General features: G+C 46.9%; 1 protein-coding gene across 13 annotated transcripts in view; it reads left to right on the top strand.

The window, feature by feature from the left end:
- Positions 1 to 20,617, top strand: part of LOC121289241 (choline transporter-like protein 5) — a 478,732-nt gene that overhangs the window by 43,966 nt on the left and 414,149 nt on the right. For 2 of the 13 annotated variants that reach the window (XM_041208483.1, XM_041208484.1), the window contains exon 2: positions 8,059 to 8,244. The exons of the other annotated variants lie outside the window; for them this stretch is intronic. The gene's annotated coding sequence lies outside the window, so the exon portion shown is untranslated. The remainder of the gene's footprint in view (positions 1 to 8,058; positions 8,245 to 20,617) is intronic. 13 annotated transcript variants of the gene reach the window in all.

The raw sequence follows: 20,617 nt of genomic DNA on the forward strand, positions 1-20,617 counted from the left end.
AAAAGGACAAGGAGCAATCCAGTGCGAAAATGAATTAATTGGGGGAGGCCACAATGGAGTGAGATTGGACCTGGCTCAGGCAAATTGGGATCAAAGATTGGAGAGGCAAAACGGGAATGAAGCAATGGGCTGTCTTTAATGAGGAACCAGTCCAGGTATCTTCAGCATACATTCCCATGAAGAAGATTAAGAGGAGGTTTGATAGAGGTGTTCAAAATCTTGAGGGGTCTGGACAGAGTAGAAACTGTAATTCCTTTTGGTGGAAGGGTCATGAACCAGAGGTCACAAATTGAAGATAATTGGCACAAGAAGCTAACGGCGATATGAGGAAAGCCCTTGTTACACAGCGAGTGTTTCGGACCTGGAATAGCACTGCCTGAGAGTGCGATGGTGACAGATTCAGTGGGAGCTTTCAAAAGAGAGGAGGTAGTGGCAAAGTGGTATTGTTGCTGGACTAGTAACCCAGAGAGTAACCCAGGGTAATACTCTGGGGACCCAGGTTTGAATCCTGCTGCCTTTTAATTCCAGATTTTTATTGAATTCAAATTCCAGAATTAAAAGTCTGATGGTGACCATGTCGATTGTTGTAAAAACCCATCTGGTTCACTAATGCCCTTTAGGGAAGGAAATCTGCTGTCCTTACCTGGTCTGGTCTACACATGACTTCAGGTCCACAGCAATGTGGTCGACTCTTAACTGCCCTCTGTAAAAGGGCAGTTAGGAATGGGCAATAAATGCTGGCCTAGCCAGTGGTGCCCACACCCAGTGAACGAATAATAAAAAAAAGAAAATTGGATCATTATCTAAGGAGGAAGAATTTGCAGGGCCATGGGGAAAAGATGAATGAGTGGGACTAGGTGAGTTGCTCTTGCGGAGAACTGGCACAGAGACTATGGGCTGAATGGCCTCCCTTCTGTGCTGTAACCATTCTCTGATTCTACGATTGAGTGTGTGATGGGATTGCTCTATCAAATAACAGGGGGAAGTTCAGGGCAAATCTGACCATTGGAGATGGTGACAGACACATCCTTGGTCTCTTCCCTTGGCAGTGTGGTAGCGAGGGAGCTGCCTAAACCACAGTGAGGGATAGAGTACCTGAGGTCAAGCAGCACATTTTTTTATGTGAGTGAAGGAACCTTCAATGGGTCCAGGAACTCAATGACTAAGCCCTTCATAAATTTCCCTTAAACCCTCAGTGAAACAAGGCTATGATTACTCATTGCTCACAGCAAAACTGGTGCACAAGGAGGCTTTATTTATCTAACGTGGTGTGTAATTCTGTGGTTTTAACTACAAATATTTACACCACACAAATTGACTTTTTGGCCCAATTGGTTTGTGCTGGATTTCATGTTCCACACAAGTTTCTTCCCACCCCGTCCTTTATCTCCGCCCTATCAGCATACCTTTCCATTCCTTTCTGCCTCATGTGTTTATCCAGCTTCCCCTTAAATGTCTCTATACTATTCACCTCAACCACTCCCGGTGGGAGCGAGCTCCACATTCTCCCCACTCTCTGGGTAAAGAAGCTTCTCCTGAGTTCCCTATTTCATTTATGAGTGACTGTCTTATCTTCTGGTCTCACCTGCTAGTGGAAATGTCTCTGCTCCATCTGCCTTTTTTCATTTTCATTCATTCACGGGATGTGGGTGTCACTGGCTGGGCCAGCATTTATTGCCCATCCCTAATTACCCTTGAAGGTGGTGGTGAGCTGCCTTCTTGAACCGCAGCAGTCCATGTGGTGTAGGTACACCCACAGTGCTGTTAGGGAGGGAGTTCCAGGATTTTGACCCAGCGACAGTGAAGGAACGGCGATATATTTCCAAGTCAGGATGGTGGGTGACTTGGAGGGGAACTTCCAGGTGGTGGTGTTCCCATGTACCTGCTGTCCTTGTCCTTTTGGTGGTAGTGGTTGTGGGTTTGGAAGGTGCTGTCGAAGGAGCCTTGGGTTGCTGCAGTGCATCTTGTAGATGGTACACACGCTGCTGCTACTGTAGCAGGAGGGAATGTTTAAAGTGGTGGAAGGGGTGCCCATCAAGTGGTACCCAGTTGCAGATTTAAAAACAGTTGGTGCTTTATTTTGGGTTTAGTAAGATCAGGGCTGGTTGTGTGCGGTCTGTATCGAAGGAACATGATGTTTGATTCACTCAGCCAATCATTGGGATATAAAAACAAGCTTCAAAGTAAAAAATTACAACCTGGCCTTTTCCACTGAAATTCCATTTAGATGGAATTTTGTATCCTCCCCATCTCTACACCCCCACCTCCATTCTGGAGAATGCTGTCTGGTAAGAGTCCTGGGGCCAATATTTATTCCTCAACCAACATTATGAAAGCAGATTATCTGGTCATTATCATATTGCTGTTTATGGGAGCTTGCTGTGTATAAATTGGCAGCTGTGCCTCCTGCATAATGACAGCAACTACATTTCAAAAGTGCTTCACTGGCAGTGAAGAGCTTTGGATCATGCCAAGATGGGTGAAGGGCGCTATAGAAATGCAAGTCCTTTCTCTTCTGGTCCCAAAGGTGGACATGTGATGAGTCTGTGGCACCACTGAAAGAAGAGTATGGGTGTTCTGATAAATATTTATCCCTCAGTCACTAAATCAGATGGTCTGCTCATTATCACCATCTGCTTTTGTGAGCTTACTGCGGGCAAATTGATTGCAGGTTCAATAGTATTTAGTGTACAGTAAAGCATTCTGGGACATCCTGGAGCCATGAAAGGCGGGGCAGAGATGCAAAACTTGTTCTTTCTTCTTTGGTATCTTAGCTCCCAGTTTGTACCAGGATTGAAACAAGACTGCTTTACTTTCCAACAACCTAGCTTTTGTTGGCATATGCTGAAAGGCCTTAAATATTCACTCTCTCCACCAGTGACCAAGTGGCAACAGTGTGTGTGCCATTGACAAGACGCACTGCAGCAACTCACCAAGCCTCCTTAGACAGCACCTCCCAAACCCGAAACCTCTACCCCCTAAAAGGACAAGGGCAGCAGACACATGGGAACACCACCACCTGGAAGTTCCCCTCCAAGCCACCCACCATCCTGACTTGGAAATATATCACCGTTCCTTCACTGTCGCTGGGTCAAAATCGTGGAACTCCCTCCCTAACAGCACTGTGGGTGTACCTACACCACATGGACTGCAGCGGCTCAGGAAGGCAGCTCACCACCACCTTCTCAAGGGGAAATTAGGGATGGGCAATAAATGCATAGATATCTCAGGGGGTTGTAGGGCTGGAGTTGGTTACGGAGACAAGGGAGCGATGGGACGATACTCAAGGTCGGTTGGAGGGGTGGGGACGTGGGGGGAGCAGGTGATATACGACCAGACCACGAAGAATTACTTCCACCAATTAACTTGAGCCTTGCCATTTTATCAATTCTTCATGTTGAACCACTGCTTTAATTATCCACAAATCCTTCTGACAATTACAGGCAATTAAGCTTCTCTGTGATCTGATAAAGATATGTGACGTAAGGGTGCAACATCTGAGAACATTATGAAGACAGAGGCCAGTTGCATGACATGAGACAGATGTCCATTCAGAATAACTGTGCAGGGTGGAGAACAGGACATGAAGTGACAGCAGCATTCAAATCCAACAGAGCAGTCCAGAACTCTGGAAACTGCAACATTATGCTCTCTTGTAATAACCTTTCAATTTCCAAATATCTATCCAACTCTTTTAAATCAGCCAACACATTCCAAGCTGGGCAGCTCATTCCACACTTCACCAGCCTTTGTGTGAAGTAGTTACCTCTAAACTGTCAATCACCCTTCCATCTTGCAAAGATCAGGTCTGTGATGCTCAGCTGGAGATTGCCATCATTAACCAACCAATCAAGGTCCAATTTATCTTCAGAACGCTGGAGGTTTCTTTTTTGCACCTTTCTCCTCAGATGTTATCTTATCAATTTTCACAGCCTTTCATTCAAGCACCAGTGCCTGTGTGTCAGTTGTGTCTCAGTGCTGAGAACTCTCACTTTGGAGTCAGAAAGTCCTGAGTTCAAGATCCATTATTGAGCTCATAACCTAAGCTGAAAAATACTGAAGGAGTATTTCACTGTCAGAGGGTCAGTACTGAGTGAGTGCTGCACTGTCAGAGGGTCAGTACTGAGGGATTGCTGCACTGTCAGAGGGTCAGTACTGAAGGAGTGCTGCACTGTCAGAGGGTCAGTACTGAGGGAGTGCTGCACTGTCAGAGGGTCAGTACTGAGGGAGTGCTGCACTGTCAGAGGGTCAGTACTAAGGGAGTGCTGCACTGTCAGAGGGTCAGTACTGAGGGAGTGCTGCACTGTCAGAGGGTCAGTACTGAGGGAGTGCTGCGCTGTTGGAGAGTCAGTACTGATGGAGTGCTGCACTGTCAGAGGGTGCGGGAGTGCTGCACTGTCGGAAGGGCAGTACTGTGGATGTGCTGCACTGTCGGAGACGCTGTCGTTTGTATGAGACTTTAAATCAAGGCCCTGCCTGCTCTCCCTCAGGTGAATGTAAAAGGCCTCATTTCGAAGAAGAACATTGGAGTTCTCCCTGGTGACCTGGGGCCAATATTTGTCCCTCAACCAAAATCCTTAAAACACACCATCTGGTCATTATCACATTGCTGTTTGTGGGATCTTACTCTGAGCGTATTGGCAGCTGTGTCTCACACGTTACAACAGTGACTACACTTCCACAGTCCGTCACTGGCTGTGAAGCACTTTGGCACATCCTGAGGTGGTGAGGGTGCAAGTGAAATGTGAATGTATCTTTCTTTGACAAAGAAGGGATACTGAAGACAAACTAATTTTTAAAAAAGGCTGCGATGGGTTTGGGAAAAACTGCCCGGACACGATTAAACTGGTGGCTTTGTTTTCTGCTACCAGCTCATTCACTCAGCTGCTGATGCGCTAGTGAAACCTTCATTACAGGCAGGCAGCCTCTCGAGATGTTATGAGCAATAAAATGTCACACAAGCCGCAGTCCTGGTGTCAAATATCAGAAAGCTATTTTTGCTTCTTTTGAACTGTTCAAAAACAATACCATCTGGAGCCTACCAAATGGTATGAATTTGCTGTCACTAATTGTTTCTTTTTGCTCTGGGTCTGTGGATAGCACTCTCATCCTCTGAGTCAAATAGGTCGTTGGTTCAAATCCAGAGACCTGAACTCAGAATCCAGGGAGTGCTACACTGTCAGAGGGTCAGTACTGAGGGAGTGCTGCACTGTCAGAGGGTCAGTACTGAGGGAGTGCTGCACTGTCAGAGGGTCAGTACTGAGGGAGTGCTGCACTGTCAAAGGGTCAGTACTGAGGGAGTGCTACACTGTCAGAGGGTCAGTACTGAGGGAGTGCTGCATTGTCGGAGCGTCAGTACTGAGGGAGTGCTGCACTCTCAGATGGTCAGTACTGAGGGAGTGCTGCACTGTCAGAGGATCAGTACTGAGGAGTGCTGCACTGTCAGAGGGTTAGGAGTGAAGGAGTGCTGTACTGTGAGAGGGTCAGTACTGAGTGAGTGCTGCACTGTCGGAGGGTTTGTACTGAGGGAGTGCTGCACTGTCAGAGGGTCAGTACTGAGCGAGTGCTGCACTGTTAGAGGGTCAGTACTGAGGGAGTGCTGCACTGTCAGAGGGTCAGTACTGAGGGAGTGCTGCACTGTCAGAGGGTCAGTACTGAGGGAGTGCTGCACTGTCAGAAGATCAGTACTGAGAGAGTGTTGCACTGTCAGCGGGTCAGTACTGAGGGAGTGCTGCACTGTTGGAGGGTCAGTACTGAGAGAGTGCCTCACTGTCAGAGGGTCAGTACTGAGGGAGTGCTGCACTGTCAGAGGGTCAGTTCTGAGGGAGTGCTTCACTGTCAGAGGGTTAGGAGTGAAGGAGTGCTGCACTGTCAGAGTGGCGGTACTGAGGGAGTGCTGCACTCTTGGAGATTCAGTACTGAGGGACTGCTGCACTGTCAGGTGTGCTGTCTTTTCAATGAGACATTAAACGGAGACCCAGTCTGTCGTCTCAGGCTTCTGTAAAAGATCCATTCAAAAAAGAGCAGGGAGGATTCTCCTGGTCTCTGGCCAATGTTCAATCCCTTAAACAATACCTACATACCCACGGTATAAACATTGTCACAATGCTGTTTTGAGATCTTGCTGTGCATAAATTAACTGCCGTGTAGCTATACATCTCAGCAAAGTTTCCAAAAATTACTTCATTGGTTGTAAAGCACCTTCATGTCTCTGCAGTGAGTCTTCAATGCATGATTTAACGCCAAGGCCCATGTTACCCATTGAGCCACAACTGACTGACGCCTTGGTGCTGTCCAAGCCCTACAACGCTGACACATCAAGGGACACATCAATAGATAGCTTCATTATTCTGACCCACATTCTCACCTGGAGATTACAGTAAGAGCACCTGAGCAGAAACTAGTGGAAAACATGAATGATCTGTACACAAGCTCAAAATGACAATTAGTCTCCCAATACCCAACCAATGTTGCTGGAACTTAATTTAAAATCAATGATGCGCAAACTCAAACGTGATATAAAGAGATGTGAGGTGAAAGGGTCTGAATATCGGACTGATAAAGATATGCCTTTGATCCTTGTTCAAAACCAGCTGAATGATTGCTTTTTCTCATTATGTCGCTTAACAAATGATGGAACTGTTTTGATAAAATCCACTGGGAATTGTCTGTCATGAAAGATTTTTCAAAGTGATGAAATCAACAGCAATCATTCATCCCTCCCTCTCTCACAGAGTCATAGAGAGTCAGGGCAGTGCAGGAGGCCATTTGACCCATTGAGTCCATGATGGCCCTTCAGTCAGTTTTAATCCCCCACAACAAAAATAAAAATACTTGGAGAAACTCAGCAGGTCTGGCAGCATCTGCGGAGAAGAGCACAGTTAACGTTTCCAGTCCGTATGAGTCTTCAACATTCCCCCACTCTACCCCCATAGCAGGAGTTCCTCAGGGTAGTGTCCTCGGCCCAATCATCTTCAGCTGCTTCATCAATGACCTTCCCTTTATCATTAGGTCAGAAATGAGGATGTTCGCTGATGATTGCACAATGTTCAGCACCATTCGCGACTCCTCAGATACTGAAGCAGTCCATGTCCAAATGCAGCAAGACCTGGACAATATCCAGGTTCAGCTGGTAAGTCATGAGTAACATTCATGCTACACAAGTGCCAGACAATGACCATCTCCAATACAAGAGAATCTCACCATCTCCTCTTGACATTCAATGGCATCACCATCGCTGAACAATCCTGAATGTGCTAATAGCTACACTAACAACCAATTTAAGATAATCAGTTGAGCTCTTAATGTAGCTCACTTACGCTTGCTAGGAGCAAAATATATTCTGATGCTGGAACCCATTCTCTGCAAACAAAAGGAACACTTTCAAGCCTTGCACCTTTTTTGAATTACCCGGAACTTGAGCAGCCGATAGTTCTTAAGTGCTGTTGGAGCTGCACTCGTCCAGGCAAGTGGAGAATATTCCATCACACTCTTGACTTGTGCCTTGTATATGGTGGACAGGCTTTGGGGGGGTCAGAGGGTAAGTTACTTGGCCCAGGATTCCCAGCCTCTGACCTGCTCTTGTAGCCATAGTATTTATATGGCTAGTCCAGTTCAGTTTCTGGTCAATGGTAACCCCCTAGGATGTTGATAGTGGGGGATTCAGTGATGGTAATGCCATTGAACATCAAAGGGCGATGGTTGGATTCTCTTGTTGTAGATGGTCAATGCCTGACACCTGTGTGGCATGAATGTTACTTGCCATTCATCAGCTCAAGTCTGGATATTGTCCAGGTCTTGCTGCATTTGGACATGGGCTGCTTCAGTATCTGAGGAGTAGCGAATGGCACAGTTGAATTACATTACTGTAATAAAGGTGAATTCAGAAAGGGAAACAGGCCCTTGCAGGTTCATAGGTCCTGTTAAGCATGTTTCATTTCCATCATGTTCTGTAGATTCAACATCTGTTACCGTATTTCCTGTAGATTCAGCATCTGTTACCGTAGTTCCTGTAGATTCAGCATCTGTTACTGTATTTCCTTTTTCCCTTGCCCGCAGAATCCATTCCGATTTGTTAGTGAAGTACTCATTTTTACTGAAAACCATTTCACAATCTCAAGATCTTTCAAAGTGCTTCAACTTGAATGAACTGATTTTTAGGACGTGTAGTCCCTGTTCTACCGTAGGGAAGCGTAACAGCCAACCTGTGCACAGCAAGATCCAGAACAACCAGAGACATCTAAGGTATTGTGCAGATGCATTGATCATAGCAAAACAGAGCATAAGGAGGATTTATGTGCAGTGGGGTGAAATACTGTGGTTTCAATTAGCTGAGGACCTTGGGGAGGGTTTGCAAGGTCGGAGGCCTGAGTGTCAAAAAGAAAGGGTTACATTTATACAACGCATTTTCATGACCTGAGGATATCTAAAAGATCTTCACAACCAATGAATTATTTCTTTAGAAGTGTGACCACTGTGATAATGTAGAAAAACAAACTTTCCTTGAATACTTCTCCACAGAAATTATCCCCACCTCGTTTGATAAATAGTCATTCATTAATGTTTAAAACAAATTGTTGTTAAAACAGTTTTCTTGCCTTGGTTTTGCACTTAATTAATAATTAAATCCATTTGCATTTAAAATGAGGCAGAATAGATTATTTTTTATCATTCAGAAGCTGAAGCTGACAGTGACACAATTGAAAGAAAGAGTTACTATTTCCATAGTGCCTTTCACAGACAGTGAAGTACCTCTGAAGTGTAGGCACAGCTGTATTGTGGCACAGCAAGCTCCCACAAATAACAATGTGTCAGTGACTGGACAATCTGTTTAGTGAACTTGGTTGAGAGATAAATATAGGCCATCATGAAAGGGATAATACCTATGCTTTTCTTCAAATAGTGACCATAGGATCTTTTCCATCCCCCTCAGGGGGCAGATGGGGCCCTGGTTTTACATGCCCTGTGCAAGATGATCCCTCTGACAGTGCAGAACTCCGTCAGTATTGACCCACTGACAGTGCAGTGCTCCCTCAGTACTGACCTTCCGACAATGCAGCACTCCCTTATACTGCACCTCCAACAGTGTAGCACTTCCACAGTACTGATCCTCTGACACTGCAGCACTCCCTCAGTACTGACCCTCCGACAATGCAGCACTTCCTTATACTGCACCTCCAACAGTGTAGCACTTCCACAGTACTGATCCTCTGACACTGCAGCACTCCCTCAGTACTGACCCTCTGACAGTGCAGCACTTCCACAGTACTGATCCTCTGACACTGCAGCACTCCCTCAGTACTGACCCTCTGACAGTGCAGCGCTCCCTTAGTACTAACCGTCTGACAGTGCAATGCTCACAGAATCACAGAATCACACAGCGCAGAAGAGGCCCTTCAGCCCATCGAGTCTGCACCGACACATGAGAAACACCTGACTTACCTACTAATCCCATTTACCAGCACTTGGCCCATAGCCTTGAACGTTATGACGTGCCAAGTGCTCATCCAGGTACTTTTTAAAGGATGTGAGGCAACCCGCCTCCACCACCCTCCCAGGCAGCGCATTCCAGACCGTCACCACCCTCTGGGTAAAAGGTTTTTCTCACATCCCCCCTAAACCTCCTGCCCCTCACCTTGAACTTATGCCCCCTTGTGACTGACCCTTCAACTAAGGGGAACAGCTGCTCCCTATCCACCCTGTCCATGCCCTTCATAATCTTGTACACCTCGACCAGGTTGCCCCTCAGTCTTCTCTGCTCCTATGAAAATAACCCAAGTCTATCCAACCTCTCTTCATAACTTAAATGTTTCATCCCAGGCAACATCCTGGTGAATCTCCTCTGCACCTCCTCCAGTGCAATCACATCCTTCCTATAATGTGGCGACCAGAACTGCACACAGTACTCCAGCTGTGGCCTCACCAAGGTTCTATACAACTCCTCCCTACTTTTGTAATCTATGCCTCGATTGATAAAGGCAAGTGTCCCATATGCCTTTTTCAACACCCCACTAACATGCCTCTCCGCCTTCAGAGATCTATGGACACACATGCCAAGTTCCTTTGGTTCCTCAGAACTTGCTAGTGTCATGCCGTTCATTGAACACTTCCTTGTCAAATTACTCCTTCCAAAGTGCACCACCTCACACTTTTCAGGGTTAAATTCCATCTGCCACTTATCTAACCAATTTGACCATTCCATCTATATCTTCCTGTGGCCCAAGACACTCAACCTCACTGTTAACCACCCGGCCAATCTTTGTGTCATCTGCAAACTTACAAACCTACCCCCCACATAGTCATCTATGTCGTTTATATAAATGACAAATAATAGGGGACCGAGCACAGATCCCTGTGGTACACCACTGGACACTGGCTTCCTGTCACTAAAGCATCCTCTGTCATCACCCTCTGCCTCCTACAACTAAGCCAATTTTGAATCCACCTTATCACATTACCCTGATGCCATGTGCCTTTGCCTTCTTTATAAGTCTCCCATGTGGGACCTTGTCAAAGGCTTTGCTGAAATCCATATAAACTACATCAACTGCACTACCCTCATCTACACACCTGGTCATCTCCTCAAAACATTCAATCACATTTGTTAGGCATGACCTCCCTCTGACAAAGCCACGCTGACTATCCCTGATCAAACCTTGCCTCTCCAAGTGGAGATAGATACTCTCCTTCAGAACTTTCTCCAATAGTTTCCCTACCACTGTCGTGAGACTCACTAGCCTGTAGTTCCCTGGATTATCTCTACAACCCTTCTTAAATAGCGGAACCACATTAGCTGTTCTCCAGTCCTCTGGCACCTCCCTCGTGGCCAGAGAGGAATTAAAAATTTGGGTCAGAGCACCTGCAATCTCCTCCCTTGCCTCCCTCAGCAGTCTAGGGCACAAATCATCTGGACCTGGAGATTTGTCCACTTTTAAGCCTGCCAACACCTCCAATACCTTGTCATTCCCTATATCAATTTGCTCAAGAACCTCGCAGTCTCTCTCCCCAAGTTCGATACCTTTATCCTCATTCTCTTGGGTGAAGATGGATGTGAAGTGTTCATTCAACACTCTACCGATGTCCTCTGGCTCCACCCATAGATTGTCCCCTTGGTCGCTAATGGACCCTACTATTTCCCTGGTTATCCTCTTCCCATTGATATACTTATAGAATATCTTGGGATTTTCCCTACTTTTACCAGCCAGAGCTTTCTCATATCCCTTCTTTGCTCTCCTAATTGCTTTCTTAAGCTGCACCCTGCACTATCTGTACTCCACTAATGTCTCCACTGATTTGTTTCCCTTGTAGCTGCTAAAAGCCTCTCTTTTCCTTCTCATCATATCCTGAATATCTCTGGTCATCCATGGTTCTCTGGGCTTGTTACTCCTTCCTATCACCCTAGAGGGAACATGTTGAACCTGTACCCTCCCCATTTCCTTTTTGAACACCCCCCACTGCTCCTCTGTAGATTTCCCCACAAGTAGCTGTTCCCAGTCTACCTTGGCCAGATCCTGCCTTATTTTACTAAAATCCACTCTCTCCCAATCCAAAACATTTTTTGCGGTTCCACCAGTCCTGACCCAGTGCAGCTGTTTGGCTGTCGACAGTTTGTGTGTTATTGATTTGGCCTCAGCCTGACAAACAGCAATAAGATGACCAGCCAGTTAATTTGTTTCTGATCATATCATATGTGAAGACAAAATAATGGACAGGAGAATTTATGCTCCCTTTGGGTTGATTTCCGAGGACTGCAAAGTATGACAATACAGGCTTTTGGCCCAACTTCTGCTCTGTGCCAGGATCTGTTTTCCACACGTTTCTCCTCCGACTCCTCTCCATCTCACCAGCATGGACTGCTTGGACTGAAGGCCTCTTGCTTTGCCCTGTAACCTATGTAAACACACTGGTGGATTGTACATAGCCTTCTGTTTCATTCTCCTTGATGTGTTTATCCTTCTTTCCCTTAAATATAGGTATATTACTCACCTTAACCACTCGTTCCATGTTCGCACCACTATCTGGGTGAAGCTATTTTTCTGAATTTCCAATGGACCTTTTAGCAACTCTGACGTTTCTCACCCCTTATTCTGTTCTTGGCCGCATGTGTAAACTCCTTCTCTCCAGCTACTCTATAAAATTTTTAAAAATCTCAGCTCAGGTCCCCCTGCAATATTAATTCTCTTTTCTGGTGGGAAGCGTCCCACCCTGTTTAATTTCTCCTCAGCCGAGTAACGTCTAAGTTCGGTATCTTTCCAGAAAATCCCTTTTTGCACGCTTTCCAAATGCCTTGGAACCTCTTTTGTGATTTGGAGACCGGAGACCGTGTGCCCTGCTCCATGAGGTTGCTCCAAACAACTGCAGCAAAAGCAAAATACTGCAGATGCTGGAAATCTGGAAAAATAATCTAAAATCTGTAAGAACAGAAAATTCTGGAAAAAAACTCAACAGGTCTGGCAGCATCTGTGGAGGGAGAAGCGTTTCAGGCCTATAATCAGAAGGCACCATCAGACCTGTCATGTTGACTCTTTCTCAGTTCTACTGCTTGAGGGGTTGGGCTGTTTAATTTCCAGCTGGATCCCTGGTTCAGGCAGATGAAGCGATGACTTAAAAAAATTTTGCAAAATTCTTTCATGGGTTGAGGGGTCGCTGGCAAGGCCAGCATTTGTTGCCCATCCCTAACTGCCCTTGAACGGAGGGGGCTTGCTAAGTGTTTTTAAGGGCAGTTAAGAGTCAATCACTTTGCTGTGAGGAACTGGAGGAACAGCACCTCATCTTCCGACTAGGCACTTTACAGCCTTCCGGACTGAATATTGAGTTCAACAATTTTAGATGATGAACTCTCTCCTCCATCCCCACCCCCTTTCCTATCCCCCCTTTTTCCAATAATTTATATAGATTTTTCTTTTCCCACCTATTTCCTTTATTTTTAAATGTATTTCCATCCATTGTTTTATCTCTGCCTTTTAGCCTATTTCGATCCCTTCCCCCCACCCCACCCCCACTAGGGCTATCTGTACCTTGCTCATCCTGCTTTCTACCCTTAATGTCACCTATTAGCACATTCCTTAGATAATATCACCACCATCAACACCTCTTTGTGACATCTTTTGACAATCTCCACCTATCACTGGCCCTCTATCCAGCTCTACCTGTCCCACCCCACCCCTCCTTGAACCAGCTTATATTTCACCTCTCTTCTGTTTTTCCTTAGTTCTGTTGAAGAGTCATACGGACTCGAAACGTTAACTGTGTTCCTCTCCGCAGAGGCTGTCAGACCTGCTGAGATTTTCCAGGTATTTTTGTTTTTGTTTTGGATTTCCAGCATTCCGCAGTTTTTTGCTTTTATATTACATTGCTGCAGGTCTGGAGTCACATGTAAACCAAGTAACAACAGATTTCCTTCCCTAAAGGACATTATGTACCAGGTGGGTTTTTACAACAGTCGATGATAGTTTCATGGTCACCATTACTGAGATGAGTTTTCAGCTGAAGACAAATTGCACCGTGGGATTTGAGCTCATGCCTGCAGAGCACTGGGCTGGGGCTCTGGATTGCTAGCCCAGTGACAGTGCCACTGCATCACTGTCTCCCCACCTAAAGGGTAGTGTGGCTGTCCCTCAGTACTGCTGTCGGCATCCCTGCAAAATACTGGCCCAAAGGTGCCAAGCTGACCTCTGAATACCAACCCACTCCATTTATTCCTGGTATTTGCTTCATTTCTTTTTGTTTACATTTCTGTGTTTGCAACACTTTTCACTGCTAGGCAGTGTTTGAGTGTGAATGATTTAATTATTTATAGTTATGAAATAACTGACTGTACTCGCGCCGAGTGCAAAATTTCCTCGTCACCATAGCAACTTTCATAGTTACTTTAGAATGTTGGTAAAACAGTCGCAGTATTTTTTTCCAGATTTTTATTTTTGCTACTTCTTTCTAGCCCCCTCCTCTGCCCCCTCCTCTGCCCCCCTCCTCTGCCCCCCTCCTCTACCCCCCTCCTCCACCTCTCCTCTGCCCCACTCCTCCACCCTCCTCCTCTGCCCCCTCCTCTGCCCCCCTCCTCTACCTCCCTCCTCTACCCCCCTCCTCCACCTCTCCTCTACCCCCCTCCTCCACCCCTCCTCCGCCCCCTCCTCTGCCCCTCTCCTCTACCCCCTCCTCCACCCCTCCTCTGCCCCCTCCCCCACCCCTCCTCTGCCCCCTCCTCTGCCCCTCTCCTCTACCCCCTCCCCCACCCTCTCCTCTGCTCCTCCCCGCTTCTTCCTCCGCCCCCTCCTCTGCCCCTCTCCTCCACCTCCTCGCCACCTCTTCCTCCACCTCCCTCTGCTCCCCCTCTGCTCCCTCCTCTGCCCCTCCTCTGCCTCCTCCCCCTGCTTCTTCCCCCGCCCCCTCCTCTGCCCCCTCCTCCACCCCTCCTTTGCCCCACTCCTCCGACCCCCCTCCTCCAACCCCCCTCCTCCACCCCTCCTCTCCCTATTCCTCCGCCCCCTCCCCTGCCCCCCTCCTCCGCCCCCTCCTCTGCCCCCCTCCTCCGCCCCCTCCCCTGCCCCCCTCCTCCGCCCCCTCCCCTGCCCCCCTCCTCCGCCCCCTCCTCTGCCCCCTCCCCTGCCCCACTCCTCCGTCCCCCCCGGTCTGCCCCATCCTCCGCCTCCTCCCCACCTCTTCCTCCACCCCTCCTCCACTCTCTCCTCTGCTCCCTCCTCCATCTCCGTTGCCAACCCGCAGACCAGTTTTCACACCGTGGGGGGCAGAACGTTCATTCTGGTTAACCCCACTCCCCAAACTGGAATGTGAACACTGCTGTTAACTGGCAGAGGTAGTGAGCAGGTGGTGAAAGTGTTGGGTGGTGCATTTTGATAGAGGGTTAAGGAGATCACATACTGAATGGAAAATATGAATGGAAATGGGCAGGGGGAATAAAGAGATCTGGGAGCAGTGATGCAGATATTATTAAAAGTAGAGATTTAATAAGGGTAAGAAGGCCATTAAAAAACAAACAGAGCACTGAGTCTTGTTTCTATTGGGGCAGAAATTAAAAGCAGGGATGTTATAGTAATAGTAATGTAGATCCCTGATCAGACCACACTTGGAGTACGCCATCCTGAAACTTACTATAATAAGGACAAAGAGGTACTAGTGAGTATAGAAATAGGAGGTTAGTCCAGATGAATGTGTGGCTGGAGAGATGGTGCAGGAGGGAGGGCTTTAGAATTCTGGGACATTGAGACCATTTCTGGGGGCGGTGGGACCTGTACACGGTGGACGGGTTGCACCTGAACCGGAATGGGATCAACATTCTTGCGGAGAGGTTTGCTACTGCTGTTGGGGAGGGTTTAAACTAAACTTGGCAGGGGGGTGGGATCCTGAGAGGAGGTTCAGCAGGGGGAGATGCATGGCCAAAATTAGAATCTGGAAGGCATAGAAATTATAGACCAGTTTAGGCACAAGGGAGTTTGGCAAGGTTAGATGGTATTTATTTTAATGCAAGGAGTCTGACGAATAAGGCAGATGAGTTGAGGGCATAAATTAATATATGGAATTATGATGTCATTGCTGTCACAGAGACATGGTTGAGAGAGGGACAGGATTGGCAGCTCAATATTCCAGGATATAGGGTCTTCAGATGAAACAGGGAAGGAGGTAAAAGAGGAGGGGGTATCACAATATTGATCAAGGAATCAATTACAGCAATGAGGAGGGATGACATCTTAGAAGGCTCCTCAAATGAAGCCATATGGGTAGAACTGAAAAACAAAAAAGGAGCGATCACATCGCTGGGAGTGTACTATAGGCCCCCAAACAGTCAGAAATAGAAGAGCAGATATGTAGGCAAATTTCAGAGAAGTGTAAAAATAATAGGGTAGTAATAGTGGGGGATTTCACCTTCCCCAACATTAACCGGGTTAGTGGCAGGTTTATAGGGAGTGGAATTCTTAAAATGCATCCAGGAGATGTAAGCCAGTATGTAGAAGGTTCTACAAGAGAGGGGGTGGTCCTGGACTTAATTTTATGGAATGAAGCCGGGCAAGTGGTAGAGGGATCAGTGGAGGAGCATTTTGCAGATAGTGATCATAACTCCGTTAGATTCAAGGTTGTTATGGAAAAGGACAAGGATGGGCCAGAAATCAGAGTTCTAAATTGGGGGAAGGCTGATTTTAATAAGATCAGATATGATTTGGTCAAAGTAGACTGAGAGCAGCTACTTTTAGGTAAATCTCTGTCAGAGCAGTGGGACTCACTCAAGAAGGAAACAGGGAGAATATAGGGTCAACATACTCCAGTAAAGACAAAGGGTGGGACAAACAAATCCAGGGAACCCTGGTTGTTGAGGGATATACAGGATTGGATAAAGAGAAAAAGGGAGGCTTATGGCAGATACTGAGGGCTCAAAACAGCGGGAGCCCTAGAGGAGTATAGAATGCGTAAGGGGGAAACTTAAAAAGGAAATTAGGAGAGCAAAAAGGGAGCATGAAGAAATATTGGCAGGTAAAATAAAGGAAAATCCAAAGTTATTTTACAAGTACATTAAGAGTAGGAGGATAACTAGGGAAAGAGTAGGGCCCATTAAGGACCATATTGGTAATTTGTGTGTGGAAGACGGAGGTAGGGTTATGAATGAATACTTTGTGTCGATGTTCACAAGACAGAGGGATGATGTGGGTGTGGAAATCAGGCAGGAGGACTGTGATATAATTAAAGAAATTAGCATAGAAAGGGAGGAAGTCCTAAGTGGTCTGGCAAGCTTAAAAGTAGATAAATCTCCAGGCCCGGATGAAATGTATCCCAGGCTGTTGATTGAGGCAAGGGAGGAGATAGCAGGGGTGCTGGCAATAATTTTCAATATCTCTCTGGCCACATGAGAGGTGCCAGAGGACAGGAGGACAGCCAATGTGGTACCATTATTCAAAAAGGGAGGAAGGGATGAACCAGGAGATTACAGGCACGTCAGTCTAACCTTAGTGGTGGGGAAACTATTGGAAGCAATTCTAAAGGACAGAATTAATCTATTCTTGGAGAGGCAGGGATTAATCAAGGACAGGTAGCATGGTTTTGTTAAGGGGAGGTCATGTCTGACCAGTTTGATTGAATTTTTTGAAGACATGACCAGGTGTGTAGATGAGGGTAATGCATTTGACGTAGTTTACCTGGACTTCAGCAAGGCTTTTGATAAGGTCCTGCATGGGAGACTGATAACGAAGGTAAGAGCCCATGGGATCCAAGGCAATTTGGCAAATTGGATCCAGGATTGGCTGAGTGGCAGGAAGCAGAGGGTGATGGTCAAGGGGTGTTTTTGTGACTGGATGCCTGTGTCCAGTGGGGTTCCACAAGGATCGGCTGTTTGTGGTATATATAAATGATTTAGACTTGAATGTAGGAGGGTTGATCAGTAAATTTGTAGATGACATGAAAATTGGTGGGGTGGTAAATAGTGAGGAGGATAGCCTTAGATTACAGGAGGATATAGACAGGCTGGTCAGATGGGCTGATCAATGGCAAATGGAATTTAATCCGGATAAGTGTGAGGTGATGCACTTGGGCAGGACAAACAAGGCATGGGAATACACGATGAATGGTAGGATCCTGGGAAGTATGGAAGATCAGACGGACCTTGGTGTGCATGTCCACTGGTCCTTTAAGATAGCGGGACAGGTAGATTAGGTGGTCAAGAAGGCATATGGGATACTTGCCTTTATTAGCTGAGGCATAGAATGTGAGAGCAGGGAGGTTATGCTGGAACTGTATAAAACACTGGTTAGGCCACAGCTAGAGTATTGCGTGCTGTTCTGGAATCCACATTATAGGAAGGATGTGATTGCATTAGAGAGAGTGCAGAGGAGATTTACCAGGATGTTGCCTGGGCTGGAGAGTTTTAGTTATGAGGAGAGATAGGATAGACTGGGGTTATTTTCCCTGGACAGAGGAGATTGAGGAGGGACATGACTGAAGTGTATAAAATTATGAGGGGCATAGATAGGGTAGATGGGAAGTAACTTTTCCCCTTGGTGGAGGGATCAATAACCAGGGGGCATAGATTTAAGGTAAGGGGCAGGAGGTTTAGGGGGGATGTGAAGAAGAATCTTTTCACCCAAAGGGTGGTGGGAATCTGGAACTCACTGCCTGAAAGGATGGTATAGGCAGAAACCCTCATAACATTTAACAAGTATTTGGATGAGCACTTGTGATGCCATGGCGTACAAGGGTATGGGCCTAGTGCTGGAAAATTGGATTAGAATAGTTAGGTACTTGTTTGACTGGCGCAGACCCGATGGGCCGAAGGGCCTTTTTTCTGTGCTGTAGACCCCTATGACTCTATGTACTGCAGACCTGGAAGCAAACAATTTCCAAGGATGTCACCGGTATCAAGAGGTTCTAAATATCAGGAAAGATAAAAACAGGCTGGGGCTTTTTTCTCTAGAAAAGAGAATGTTGAGGGCAGACTGACAGTGGCCTGTAAAGTTCTGAAAGCCTTTGATCCAGGCGACATAGAGCTGTTTCCACTCCCCAGTGACACCAGAACTCCGGGCCATAAATATAAGATAGTCACTAAAGAATCCACAAGGGAATTCAAGGGAAGCTCCTTTAGGGGGTGGTGGCGGGGTAAAGGTGATGTCACTGGAGGACCAGGTCTCTGGGGACATGGGTTCAAATCCCCCCATGGCAGCTGCTGGAATTTAAATTCAATTAAAAATCTGGAATATAAAAGCTAGACTCGCTAATGGTGACCATGAACCCATTGTTGACTGTCATGAAACCCATCTGGTTCACTCATGCCCTTTAGGGGAGGAAATCTGCTGTCCTTACCCGGTCTGGCCTACACGTGACTCCAGGCCCACAGCAATGCGGTTGACTCTGAAATGGCCTAGCAAGCTACTCATTTGTATCAATCCACTCCATAGCCTACAAAAAGGAATGAAACTGGATGGACGAACAGATTTCAAACAGCTCTAACAACTCGAGGCTGGGCATCCATGAGGTGCTGTGGGCCGTCAGCAGCAGAATTGTATTCACCCGCAATCTGTAACCTCATGGCCTGGCATATCCCCCACTCTACCATTACCACCAAACCAGGGGATCAACCCTGGTTCAATGAAGAGTGCAGGAGGGCATGCCAGGAGCAGCACCAGGCATACCTAAAAATGAGGTGTCAACCTGGTGAAGCTACAACACAGGACTGCTTGCGTGCCAAACAGCATAAGCAGCAAGTGATAGACAGAGCTAAGAGGCTCCACAACCAACGGATCGGATCTAAGCTCTGCGGTCCTGCCACATCCAGTTGTGAATGGTGGTGGACAATTAAACAACTCACTGGAGGAGGAGGCTCCACAACTATCTCCATCCTCAATGATGGAGGAGCCCAGCACATCGGTGCAAAAGATAAGGCTGAAGCATTTGCAATAAAGTCAGCCAGAAGTGCTGAGTGGATGATACATCTCAGCCTCCTCTGGAAGTCCCCAGCATCATAGATGCCAGTCTTCAGCCAATTCGATTCACTCCATGTGATATCAAGAAACAGCTGAAGGCACTGGATACTGCAAAGGCTATGGGCCCTGACAATACTCCGGCAATAGTACTGAAGACTTGTGCTCCAGAACTTGCCGCTCCCCTAGCCAAGTTGTTCCAGTACAGCTACAACACTGGCATCTACCCGGCTATGTGGAAAATTATCCAGGTATGTCCTGTACACACAAAGCAGGACAAATCCAAACCCAGCCAATTACCACCCCATCAGTCTCGTCTCGATCATCAGTTAAGTGATGGAAGGGGTCATTGATAGAGAAATCAAGCAGCACTTACTCAGCAATGACCTGCTCACTGACGCCCAGTTTGGGCTCTGCCAGAGTCACTCAGCTCCTGACCTCATTACAGCCTTGGTTCAAACATGAACAAAAGAGCTGAACTCCCGAGGTGAGGTGAGAGTGACTGCCCTTGACATCAAGGCTGACAAGTGACCAGTGACATTTGTCCCACAAGTGCCAGGCAATGACCATCTCCAACAAGAGAGAATCTAACCATCACCCCTTGACGTTCAAAGGCATTACTATCACTGATTCCCCCACTATCAACATTCTGGGGGGTAACCATTGACCAGAGACTGAACTGGACCAGCAAAATACTGTGGTTACAAGAGCAGGTCAGTGGCTGGGAAATCTTCGGAGAATAACTCACCCCTGACTCCCCAAAACCTGTCCACCATCTACAAGGCACAAGTCAGGAGTGTGATGGAATACACCCCACTTGCCTGGATGAGTGCAGCTCCCTCGACACTCAAGAAGCTTGACACCATCCAGGACAAAGCAGCCCCACTTGATTGGCACCCCATCCACAAACATTCACTCCCTCCACCACTGACGCACAGTAGCAGCAGTGTGTACCAGCTATAAGATGCACTGCAGGAATTCACCAAGGATCCTCAGACAGCACCTTCCAAACCCACATCCACTACCATCTAGACTGTCAAGGGCAGCAGATAGATGGGAATGCCAAGTGCTTGATGCCTGGCATGGACACGATGGGCTCAAGGTCTGTTTCTGTGCTATATAACTCCATGACTCCAAGAACACCACCTGGAAGTTCCCCTCCAAGTCACTCACCATCCTGACTTGGAAATATATCGCCGTTC

This window comes from Carcharodon carcharias, chromosome 16, assembly GCF_017639515.1.
Source record: "Carcharodon carcharias isolate sCarCar2 chromosome 16, sCarCar2.pri, whole genome shotgun sequence".
Taxonomy (NCBI): domain Eukaryota; kingdom Metazoa; phylum Chordata; class Chondrichthyes; order Lamniformes; family Lamnidae; genus Carcharodon; species Carcharodon carcharias.